Source organism: Triplophysa rosa, unplaced genomic scaffold (assembly GCF_024868665.1).
Source record: "Triplophysa rosa unplaced genomic scaffold, Trosa_1v2 scaffold359_ERROPOS111650+, whole genome shotgun sequence".
NCBI classification, from domain to species: Eukaryota; Metazoa; Chordata; class Actinopteri; order Cypriniformes; family Nemacheilidae; genus Triplophysa; species Triplophysa rosa.
The window spans coordinates 8,450-20,557 of record NW_026634364.1 but is presented as its reverse complement, the minus strand read 5'-3'; the positions used below and the strand labels follow the sequence as shown (position 1 = coordinate 20,557).

Here is a 12,108-nt window from a genome sequence, read left to right as displayed (position 1 = left end):
CTCACACGCACACAAAGGCAGAATTGAGATGATACAAAAAGTATGGGATTCCTTTTGTGCCAATAAAAATGAACGCAAACTTTTAAAAAACGAACAAAAATATACAATGAGAAAGAAAATAAACACTTTGATAATGAAAACAATAAACTCAATTGCAAGAATGTGACATGATTTTCAAATAAACTACTATTTTTCTTAACAATTTTCTAAGTTTCGTTTTTGCAAATAATAGTTTTGAAATCGCTGCTAGATTGTTCATTTGCGCTTTCCGAGTTTTCGTTTACGCTTCTCAATTTTTCGTTCGCCTTTCTGGCACAAACTCACGTGTGGGCGGGACTTATGGCCACTTTACTCTCATTGGTTAGTGAGATTTGGATTGACAGCTCCCTGACCAGGAAGTCGACACTGAAGACAGTGCAGCGGATTAGAGAGCAATCTGTTTGCGGTTTTCTGTATAGTATTGTTTTAGTGTTTGTACTTAAATTACTTTCTTATTTTGTTAGTATATTAGCAGGGTTGCCAACTTTAAAGACAGGATAGATAGCTCATACTGTCACATGCAACTGTTAGTGTGTTTGTTATAGGTCCGGTCAAGACAGCGTGCTTATATTATGAATTACAAATGATATCAGGGAACACGTTAGATGCCTATGTAGTTTGAGAATTATACATAAAGTGTTATGCCCAGTTCATATTTCTAATTTAACATTATAATCGTGGTGGCATTATGTATGTTTCTATCTTTAAATGTTTGTTATAGTTTAAATAGTCTCTCTTCTGCCTTTTCTTTAACCTGTTTTGTATTGTATGTGTAAATATATATATTAAATTGTTGTTGCAGAGGCAGACTAGAATGTAATAAAACATTCTGAGAGCCCTAATTGTCATCCCTTATGAAATGTTGTGCGCGAGTGTGTAGCTGGTATATAAAAACCATAAATTCATTTGATGTATTGAAGTTTATGACGGTACTTTCTGTGAATGTAAAGAAAAGGAGTATTAATATGTTGACATTAACACTAGTTTCTTAAAAAGAAAGATACATACTTGAACCTTATATAAGTGACTAATCTATTAAGGACTGTATGCAAGAGTGACATCGTCATCCTCCCTCCTCAGCTGAACACAAGTCACCCTCAGGTACAGTGTATGTAACCGAGATAATAAAATCGCTAAAAAGTTTCTGTACAGTAACTATGCAGCAATGTTTTCATTTAGCACGTTAATTTCTCACAACCCAATAATCTGTAACGTGTCTTTATTGGATGTTATAATGCAAGTTGTTCGTTCCTTTTTAAGAAAATAATCTTACAGTCCATAAAATAATACCTGACAGAAAGTATAAAGCACTCAATGAACGAGCTAAGTAAAGACAGAATTGCTACTGTACAGGAATACAACTTTTAGCGATTTTCTTTATTATCTGAATTACATTCATTTACCTGAGGGTGAGAAGGACGCTTGGATCCACACCGCGCATGACTTACCAACTTCAAATACCAATTACTGATATACTAACTAAATAAGAAAGTAGTACAAACAATAAAGATAACAGCATGCAGATCGTTCTCTAAGATTCGTTGCACTGTACTGTCTTCAGTATCGACTTCCTTGTCAGGGAGCTGTCAATCAAAAACTCACTAGCCAATCAGCGTAAAGCGGCCATAAATCCTGCCTACACGTGAGTTTGTGCCAGAAAGGCGAACGAAAAATTGAGAAGCGTAAACGAAAACTCGGAAAGCGCAAATGAAAAATCCAGCAGCGAATTCAAAACTATTATTTGCACAAACGAAACTTAGAAAATTGTTAAGAAAAATAGCAGTTTATTTGAAAATCATGTCACATTCTTGCAATTGAGTTTATTGTTTTCATTATCAAAGTGTTTATTTTCTTTCTCATTGTATATTTTTGTTCGTTTTTTAAAAGTTTGCGTTCATTCTTATTGGCACAAAAGGAATCCCATAAAAAAGTCCCATGACGGCCCCTCTGACCAAACCTCAAAATATCTCATCTCATCCAAATGGAAATCTGCTTTATTTCTAAAACACCTTTTACTTTTGTACATCTTGTCAGAGCAGTTTTAGAGAAAACAATTCTAGCACAGATGAAACAGGAGAAAAAGGAAAATGTAAAATAAGACACATGCAAAAGGAGGACAAGAGAAAAATATCATAATTGTTGAGAACTGTGTTATATATTAGACAAAGTGTTTTAATATGTCTCAGTGAGTCATATTCTGTCATTACAGGGTACACGTAACACTGAAAGAAATATTACATTTAATAACATTAATTTAACACTAAATTAATAAATGAACGTGTGTCCACCAAAGCGTTTTAGACATCTGAAATAAAGCCTGGTGCTCTTCTGAAAATAACCAGCTGGTGGCGCTTGAGAGCGCTTTGGATGAACTGGCGTTATTCCGGAGACACGTTGGTTGCTGTGATTAGGAATATCCACGGCATTAACATGGGATTTTATTTTGAAGATTATTAATGAATATAAAAATGCAACAACCAGCAATGTTAACTTCCCATTGCTCTGTTGTACAAGTGTGATGGTTGGTCAAAGTACTGTTTGTCCCGCCTCTTCTCCACTGTGATTGGACAGCTGTGTTAAAAGGGACAGTGACGAGGTCTATGTTTTACCCAAAGTTAGACATGTAAAGCTGCGGAACCGCAGCAACATTTTCTGAACCGCAGTTTCTGAACCACAGCTACAGAACGGAAGTGATGGTGGAGTTATTGACGACAATGGCGATGAAAACGGTGAGTTTTGTGCAATGCCTTTTGAATTTTGTATTAAATAACGATCGTATATGACGTTATTTGTTAAATATTGAATTTGTGCATGACTGTATCAATTTACTGAAGCTTAAAGTTGTGGGTCCGTGTACGTTTTATTCATTTGATATCGTATTCGAAATCAAATAACGAGAAATTGAAAAATGACTAGTTTCTCGTTTTTTTCGTTTAGTTCACCAAACGGAAATTTCGTTTTTGGCCCGATATTTTATTTTTCGTTTGCCGTTTAAAAAACGGGTTTTGGCCTCAATATGGCATTCGTACATGTGGGCGGCGCTGTAACGCCTCTTTCACCCGTTTGGTCAAATAGCTCACCATTCTGTACGGACCTAATTCTGCAGCGGGGTCGCGTTACCTGAGGAGTGACAACCTGCTACCATGTCTCAGCCATCTAGCGGTGGAGTTAGTAATTGCATTTCAATAAATAAACAGCCCATCCGATTTAGGGCTAAATCGTGACTACAGATCGACCATGTAATGAAATGACAACATCTTGTTGATATTTCTATATTGACAAAATATAAAACATATATAACAAACGAATAAAATATATTTTCACCACGAAAACTCAATGAACGAATTAAATGTTGTTTTGATGCGCGTGCATCTGATAAAATTCTCCCGTTGCTTCCATGCACGCAAGGCAACAGACTCGCAAAGCGTTTTACGGCCCACCAATACAATTCAGATTATATATATTTTTAAACCAGAGCATAATAACCCATAAATACTTTGTCTGCATAGTCTAAAAGAATATGACACGCAAATGTTAATGTATTATTTGACATGAACTATCATGATTAATATCAAGAGCAATAATAACATTGTTTAAATCTTGCAGTGCCTGTTGTTTATATGACATGTGATGTACTCCTCTAACTCAACTCAAAGACATGATCATTAGCCTTAAACTTTGTTTTTGTCTTTTTTGTCATTTATATTTATTGTATACTCTTTAAATTACATTAATCTATCACATTATAGTATTGGTGTAAATATGGCATATTTGAGCAGCATTAAACAGGAATAAACCATGTCATGCTGCTGCAGTTTTATGATGGCTTTTGTTGATAACATTTTTATGTTTTCTTATTGGTTGAAACAACGGAATAAGTATAAATTGTTGAAATAAAAGACTGTAATGTAACTGATGTCTCTATTAAATTGATTATTTTAACATGAATTATAGCCATTCAACAGCATAATTGAGAGCTCAAGTAGGAAACATACAGGAATTGAAGGACACTTTACAGTCTTTATTAATGCTAAATTATAAATTAAATGCAGAAGAATTCTCATTAAAGCTACAAAATCACATTGATTTCTTCTTTTATTTTGTTCTTTGATTAACATTAGTGACAGGAGTCACAGCAGCACGGCCCCTTTAAGAGCCGTCTCAGTACGCAGATCTGACCGTCACCGCGCTCCCATTTTCACAACTCTTTGCATTCATTTAAGATTTTATTTTACACTTTGAAGTCTGTGCTTAAGAAAATGCTAGACAAAACGGGCTTTCTGACGTAATCTTGTGTGGTTTTATCCATTCAAGCACGAAAGAGAACTGAACACGGATGCGCTGTCTGACAGAGATTCACCGACGCAGCCCTTAGCAGGTGACTGTTTACACCAGACTGGACCTCGCGTTGCGTTTTGCCGCGTCCCACAGTTTAGAAGCTGTCTATCTCCATTGAACGCGTCAAAGCAACTGTTTCAAATCGCGCTTCAGTGGTTTAAAAGCCTGTACACGAATAAGAGCGTGATTACATAATGTAACGCTAGACAAAGGATGACACAACAAACGGATGCTGCGTTAATTGCGATAAATATTTTCTCACGCGTTAATTTGAAAAAGTTAATCGCATGCGTTAACGCGTTAACGTTGACAGCCCTAGTTTTTTTATATCTCCCCTTTTCAAGGTGCAAGTAAGCCAAATTTAGCAGTCTCAGTCACTGTCCTCAGACCCATGTCACTATCAAGCCTACCACCGAGTGTGTTTTTATACTTTTCTAGTATCACTCATTTAAATGGGAAGCTTTTTATATCTTGTATGTTATACCTTTTGTACCCTTCTGTCATTGTAGTCATCGTTTTTTATTGTTAACAAACAAACCACATCCATCCCCCGCACTTTTGAAAAGCTTGCTACGCCCCTGCTACTACTACTAATAATAGGTACCTTTCTTGATCGATCCCACTGAAAAGCACTCTCTAGCAGTTTTACAGCAATTTTCTGGGATCAACGTCTGTGAAAGGAGTGTTAGATGTGGAAGTTATACTGTATACAGCACACTGCGTGGCGTACATTGCAACACATATTTCTGCTTAAATATCACGCACAGTTCACAGCAAGCAGTGGTTCGCGTTGCGACAATAACTTGTATTAAACTGAAGGACTGGCGGTGCCTCTTAATGAATTCTGCCGGGCAGAATTAAATACGTACAGAATGGTGAGCGATTTGACCAATCGGGTGAAAGAGGCGTTACAGCGCCGCCCACATGTACGAATGCCATATTGAGTCCAAAATCCGTTTTTAAACGGCAAACGAAAAATAAAATATCGGGCCAAAAACGTGGTGAACTAAACGAAAAAACGAGAAACTAGTCATTTTTCAATTTCTCGTTATTTGATTTCAAATAGGATATCAAATGAATAAAACGTACACGGACCTTGAATCAGAATCAGAAAGAGCTTTATTGCCAAGTGTGTTTGCACATACAAGGGATTTGTTTTGGTGACAGGAGCATCCAGAACACAGAAACAGCAACAACAGTACACAGAGACCATAACACAATAGAATACAGTACACAATGATTTAAATAAGGGCCTATGGGTATAAACAATTAAGAAATACAATACAATAAACATAAGATAAAGAGATAGAGAGTGTAAAGCTATGTTTGTATGTAAATATGTACAAGTAAAAAATAAGAATAGACTATTGTAGTACAAGGTATGTGCTATATACAGCAGAATGAATGAAATATAATTTACAGAAAAAGTTGTATAAAAAAATAGATAGTGTATTATCTGGAGGATATAATTAATATTGCACTTAATTATTATTGCACAGAGTTATTAATTGCACGGTGTGTAAAAACATGTAACTGTTGAAGAGGTAGATGTCCTGAGGGAAGAAGCTGTTTTTGTGTCTGGTTGTTTTGTTGCTCAGTGCTCTGCAGCATTGTGAAGAGATGATGGCTTGGATGTGAGAGGTCCAGGGTGATTTTCTGAGCCCTTTTCCTCACTCTGGATGTATACAGTTCTTGGAGGGTGGGCAGGGGAGCACCAATGATCTTCTCAGCAGTCCTAACCGTCCTCTGTAGTCTTCTGATGTCTGACTTTGTGGCTGAGCCAAACCAGACAGTGATGGATGTGCAGAGGGCAGACTCTATGACAGCTGAGTAAAACTGTTTTAATAGAGTTTGTGGTAGGTTGAACTTCTTCAGCTGATGTAAGAAGTACAACCTTTGCTGGGCTTTTTTAGCAATGGAGCCAATGTGATTGTCCCACTTCAGGTTCTGAGAGATGGTGGTGCCCAGGAACCTGAATGACTGTTCATGATGGTGAGAGGGGGGAGTGCAGGGGGGTTTCTCCTGAAGTCCACAATCGTCTCCACTTGCCATGTTTTATTGTACAGAACTTTTTTTTTTTCTGTGGACGGTTCGATTACTTTTCGGAGGACCTGTTGTATTTGGGCATTACCTTTATTTTAAGAAATATAAGGGTATTTTGGCGGATTAATCGTACATGTGTCCTATGGTGTGACAAAGCAAAATTTAGAAAACAAGATGTTAACATTGCATTGTTTTAATAATGGCTTTATTTATTGTATATAGCATATGGCAGATTTATCTTTATAGTTATTCGTAGTTATTTTTAAAAAAAGCATTTTAGTCTATCAACTACCCATAAATAGTTTATTCCACTTCATTTGTTATATGCATTGTTTGTGAGTTGATTTTACTTATCGTCTAAGTTTTTAATCGGATTTGTCACTGCTGATATAATTGTGTTTTGCATTTATCTCTTGTAGAGACAACCAACGATTCAGCAAGGTAATTCTTTACCTGAGTTGCAGCAATGTACCAACTGTCGCAGGAATTACACTGTCCTTTTTGCTCGGCCAGTGTGTTTAAGCCAGCCAAACTGGTAAAATTAAAAAGTCACATTCAAAGCCATTTCAACGAGGCAATTGTTAATATTTTGTGTTATTTGTTTAACATGTGTCATATGATTATATTATAGCATTATGTTTTACCATTATACTTTAACAAACTGGGTGAATTTGATCAATTGTAATTTTTATAATTTGTTTTACAGTATGTATGTTGGATTTAAATGATGTTTCGTTTAAAAGAATGCTGCAGTTTTTTTTAACCGTAAAACAATAAAACTAATACAATCATACAAAATGCTCTCAAGTTTGAAACATTATTTCTAACACCATCAACAGGAACACAATAAGCTATGAAACACATTCATTATACAATAATTCTACACAAGATTGATGTTTTAAACGGCTTTTTGTACCATACCTTAATGTATTATTATAACTCACACATGTAAGACCTGAAAAGCAGCCTTATTTAAGAATATGACGTTTTCGCGTGTAACAATAGCAAATCACTCTCCAAGACTCTAGGTGGCGCGACTTCGTCTAAGAACGAAAGCTCCGCCCCCTCATTCTGTGACCGCAGCTGGATACTATTGAAGTTAGAAGGCTTGTTCGTGTTGACCCATACTAGCCTGCAGTGACTGGCGACATCAGCCGGTTGCAGGCGGGGGAGGAGTAAACAGACGGCCGTCAGGTCGGACACTTCGTGCTTCCTGTAGGGAGTTGAACCTACAGCAAACCACGGATATTCATTTCTTTATCACGGATTAAGTGAATATGATAGGAAAACCTATTTTTCAACATAAATGTGATACAAAAATCAAATTTGTGAGTATAATCGTAACCGAGTGTGTCAGAATAAACACGCAACACATACATGTGAACATTCTGGCCAATGAGAATAAAGTGTGTCGTCATTAAGGCTTTCTCAGCCGATTTTGAGTGACTGCAGCGCATGACATATAGGCGGCTGGTCTCGTTTTGCTCTCGCGGTACTTTAATGGCAGATGTGATCTTTAAGGGGCTCTCACTAAATCCTTATGCTGCGTCCCAAACCGCATACTGTCATACTATATAGTAGGCAAAAAGCAGTAGGCGAAAGAGTAGTATGTCCCAAACATCAGTATTCATAAAACAGTAGGCGAGAAATTTACGCCTGGTGCACTATTTCTCGCGAGATTTGGACGTGTGTATGCTACTGTGGCGTCCAAAACCGCCTACTTACCTACTATATAGTATGTGAAAACAATATAGTATGTCCCAAACCTCAGTATTCATAAGAGAGTAGGTGAGAAATTCCCGGATGGCTTACTGGTTACGCCCACATTCTGAAGCACCCAGCGACAGATACTTGGGATACTTCTATATCCCATGAGCCCACGGGGCAGGATAAGTTCAAACAGGATCATGGCGGAGAACTGCGAGGCAGGAGTTTTCTAATGTGAGTATTACTAGCCAACAACGCTTCTCTTGGCGTTGCAGTCGCATTTGTTAAAGTGTTGTAGCGTGAAGTTATCCTGTAAGATGCTACATAGTTTAGTACATGTTTGATTTTTCTGTGAAAATGCAGTGTTTTAATATGTCTAGCGTAAAGGGGCGCTCCACGCACACACGCGTCTTCGAAGTAGACTTAACGTGACAAATATTAAAACCATACGTATGTTACAGACGCTTTTTAATGTCTGTGTAACGTGACCTGTCATTTTCTCGATAAAGTGTTGCAAATGAGCACATCACAATATGAAATACACATCACAGTAATGTATCTTACGTCTGTTAACATGTGGTACAAAGCATTGTTCACTGCTTGCATAGATACATGGAAGTAATGTAACTAAACATAATGTATATTTTTTATTTGTCCATTAGTACTGATGATGAATTCAGGAAAATAAACAGCGAGATAACACATGTGCAACTACCTCCACATTTAAATGCAGTTTTGAGCACAAATCACAGAGGTCACTTGAATCTTGTTTGACTGTTACAGGGACAGATGAGCACACTCGTTAACATCACGGAGGTGGTGAAGGTGGTCCGCTGCGAGATGGCAGTGGGGTGTGGGGTTCAACGCCTGTAGATACAGGATCATTTGTTACAACAATAAATTGAAATAAAGCTTTGATTTATGTGATGTTTACTTGTATATGTATGAATAATTATTAAATTCATTTATTTTCTTACATCAAATTTACGTATTTTTTATTCATGTTTATTCTATAGTTTTCTGTAAATAAAACATATTACATTACTTCATGCATTATGTCATTGCTTCACTGAAAACGTATGCATTCACATTTTTGTAGTACGTATTAATGCATAGTAGCCTATTTTAATACAATATATCATTTTCAGGAAAAAAACGAATAAGTATTGGTCAGCACTTATCAATAATATTGTGCACAAGTGTAGGTGTGGGCTAGCAATGCATTTCTAGGGTACACTTAATTTATAAGCAATAATACTTATATTCCTTGACAATAAAATCAGCAGTGCTCTCCTAAGGCGATATCGTCGAGCAGCTGCCCGACGTCTCCTTTGTGAAGGCATTACAAACATGTTGCAAATGTTGGGAAAACTCATGGAAGGTAAAGTTAGCATTACTGATGTTAATGCACGTGTCTCTCATAATTTAAGTTGTTGCACTTGTTATTATGTCACATGGTTAATCTCTGGCCCGTGTACACTCCAGTACAGTAGGTGGCGGATATGCACCACAACCGTAATTTGCTCCCCGCCATTAAAAAGGAGAAGAAGATCATCAATATGGCGGACAACGGCTGATCTCATACATACAACTACATCCATTCACGGAAAACAGTACTTACCCATTTTGCCCCGTTGAGTACGTACCTACTCATTGAGTATGCGATTTGGGACGCAGCGTTAGTGTTTCGAGTCAGATCCGTGGGCGTGGCTTGTTGGTTTTGACTAAATCCTTGGTGTTACGAAAACTTTACCCACACCCTAACTCTACTCTAACCATCTAAACTACCCATGATTGTTCAAATTGCCAAAAAACACGGTTGCGTAATGACGTCAGACTCGAAACACCAAGGATTTAGTGAGAGCCTGTGAGACACACAGGAGGAAGTGTCGGCTGGAATCTCTTCCTGAACTAATCTGGAATCAGTCCTTTGCATATACAGGATAATTCAAATTTCTATAGCGCTTTTACAATTTTGCATTGTTGCAAAGCAGCTTTACAGTAAATGCACATAATACAGACAATAGAGAAAGATATTATAAAGAGAGAGAGACTTCTTATGTAACAGGGCTTTTCTTCTTCCTTCACATACATCACATCAGTATTTTACAGAAATAAATGTGTGAGACAGTGGAGGAAACTGTTCAACATCAGCTGAACGGTCGTATTAAATCAAAAAGCTGAGTTTAACTGGAATAAATAGCTGGCGTACAGGCAACAGTACATCTCAGACATCTAAAATAGAGCAAAAGCTCAGCCCTTGAGGTCAGGGCCCATGTTTACCGTGTTAAGACTGTTATGTGACGTGTACGTCATGTTTGGTCACATCCAATTACCCACAATCCTCCTCTTTTTCTCTCAGAGTGTCTCCTGTATATCTAATGCTCACAGAAAAGCTTCAAAGCAGATTACACTGACCCGCCCGCCTGCCACGGCTTTCCATGTTCCCAAAGTCTTCTGAAAGCCACGACTATATAAAGAACCCAAAACACACTGCACAGGTGCACATGCACGTTTAACCAAACTATTCAAAAAAAATCCCTCACTGAAGGTCATCACACAAACATCAATCACACTTTATTCCACTGCAGCCTTCATCATTTCAAGAGGACCTTCTGGTGTCGGACTGAACGCTGAAGCAACAATCGGCCCATCCCACTTCAGAACACATGTGTTTCAAAAGCATCTGAGGACGAGAACATGACAGTTAACACTCTTCAACACGCACAAACACAACCCGGCGCTTTCACAAGCAGCTGTTAGACATTCTTACAAACTCAAATCAGAACGACTGAGCTTCGTGGAGTCTTGAATCTGAGTTTGCTTTGAAGAATAGATGTTTAAGAATTGTGTGTGTGTGTTTCTTTCATGAAATGGTCTGTTTTCTATTGTCAGTGATAAAGTGAGACGGGTGGATGTGCTGTGATGGGGTTTGTGTGTGTGTCTCTGAAGGGAACGGGTTCCTTAGACTATAAAGCACTTTGGGGAATTCAAGAAGGAACCTTTTCTTCTCAAGAGTATATTTGTTGCTGTTAGGGTTGCTTTCAAGAAGTGATGAAGTTTACAGTAAAGCCGTCTGGATGTAGAGATAAAAGTGACTAAAAGTTTCAATTCAGTAGATTCAGTTGATCTGAGTGGAGATGAATCCAGAATATGAGCGGCGTCTTCAGTCAGATGAATATTTCATGCACAGTTGGAGTGATGTAACCTTAATGAATTAACCGTGTCACAGGAAACACAAATACACATTCTTTTCATTCAAGTGTCTTTAACAGGCAGAGTGAAATGTATTTTTGTTCTGTCATTTGTGTTTTTGTATACAACCAATCACTTCACATGTTCTGGAAACAAGACACACACACACTTAATAAAGGCTAAAGAGCTTTAAATCATTTAGTGTGTGATAGGAGGAGCTGATCTTTCACCTTTAGTGAGACTATAAAAGAATAGAAAAGAGAGAGACAGCCCACATTACACAGACAGAGAGAGATAGACGTCACCCAGCGACCATAAACACAGGTAAAGATCACCATGTCCTTGTGTCTTTTCTAATTTCACGCTTGTAGTTTACTTGAAGTGGTTTCATGTAGATGAATACTGAATATCAGATCATTTGTTAATAATAAATGAATGTATGACAATGTTCTAGTTTTATATGAACACGTGTACATCATGACTGCATGCATGCAAAAACAGAGAACAACTAGAATCTGTCTGAACAGAGACAGAAATCATCTTTTCCTAAAAAACACACTTAAAGGAGATTAAAGGAGAGAGAGAAAATGTTGTTGTGTTAAAGAAATGAAGAGAGTTAATGGAAACAGTAGAACTGGATGTGGATTATTACGACTGTGTGAGATTGTAACTGTTGTCTTTTACAGTCAGATGTCACACACACACACACACACACACACACACACACACACACACACACACACACACACACACACACACACACACACACACACACACACACACACA

At 37.6% G+C, this 12,108-nt stretch overlaps 1 protein-coding gene and 1 long non-coding RNA gene across 5 annotated transcripts in view; both read left to right on the top strand.

Moving 5' to 3' along the window:
* Positions 1–2,655: 2,655 nt before the first annotated feature.
* LOC130550572 (uncharacterized) lies at positions 2,656–9,171 on the top strand. Of its 4 annotated transcripts, none has more exons than XR_008962449.1 (3): positions 2,656–2,768; positions 6,067–6,233; positions 6,322–9,171. It is a non-coding gene; the product is annotated as an uncharacterized LOC130550572 (long non-coding RNA). The 4 variants fall into 4 exon arrangements; XR_008962448.1 differs by having other exon boundaries at positions 6,067–8,361; positions 8,911–9,171; XR_008962447.1 differs by having other exon boundaries at positions 6,067–8,361; positions 8,790–9,171.
* Positions 9,172–11,518: 2,347 nt separating this feature from the next.
* Positions 11,519–12,108, top strand: part of pde6hb (phosphodiesterase 6H, cGMP-specific, cone, gamma, paralog b) — a 1,553-nt gene continuing 963 nt past the window's right edge. The window contains exon 1 of the mRNA XM_057328060.1: positions 11,519–11,646. The gene's annotated coding sequence lies outside the window, so the exon portion shown is untranslated. The remainder of the gene's footprint in view (positions 11,647–12,108) is intronic.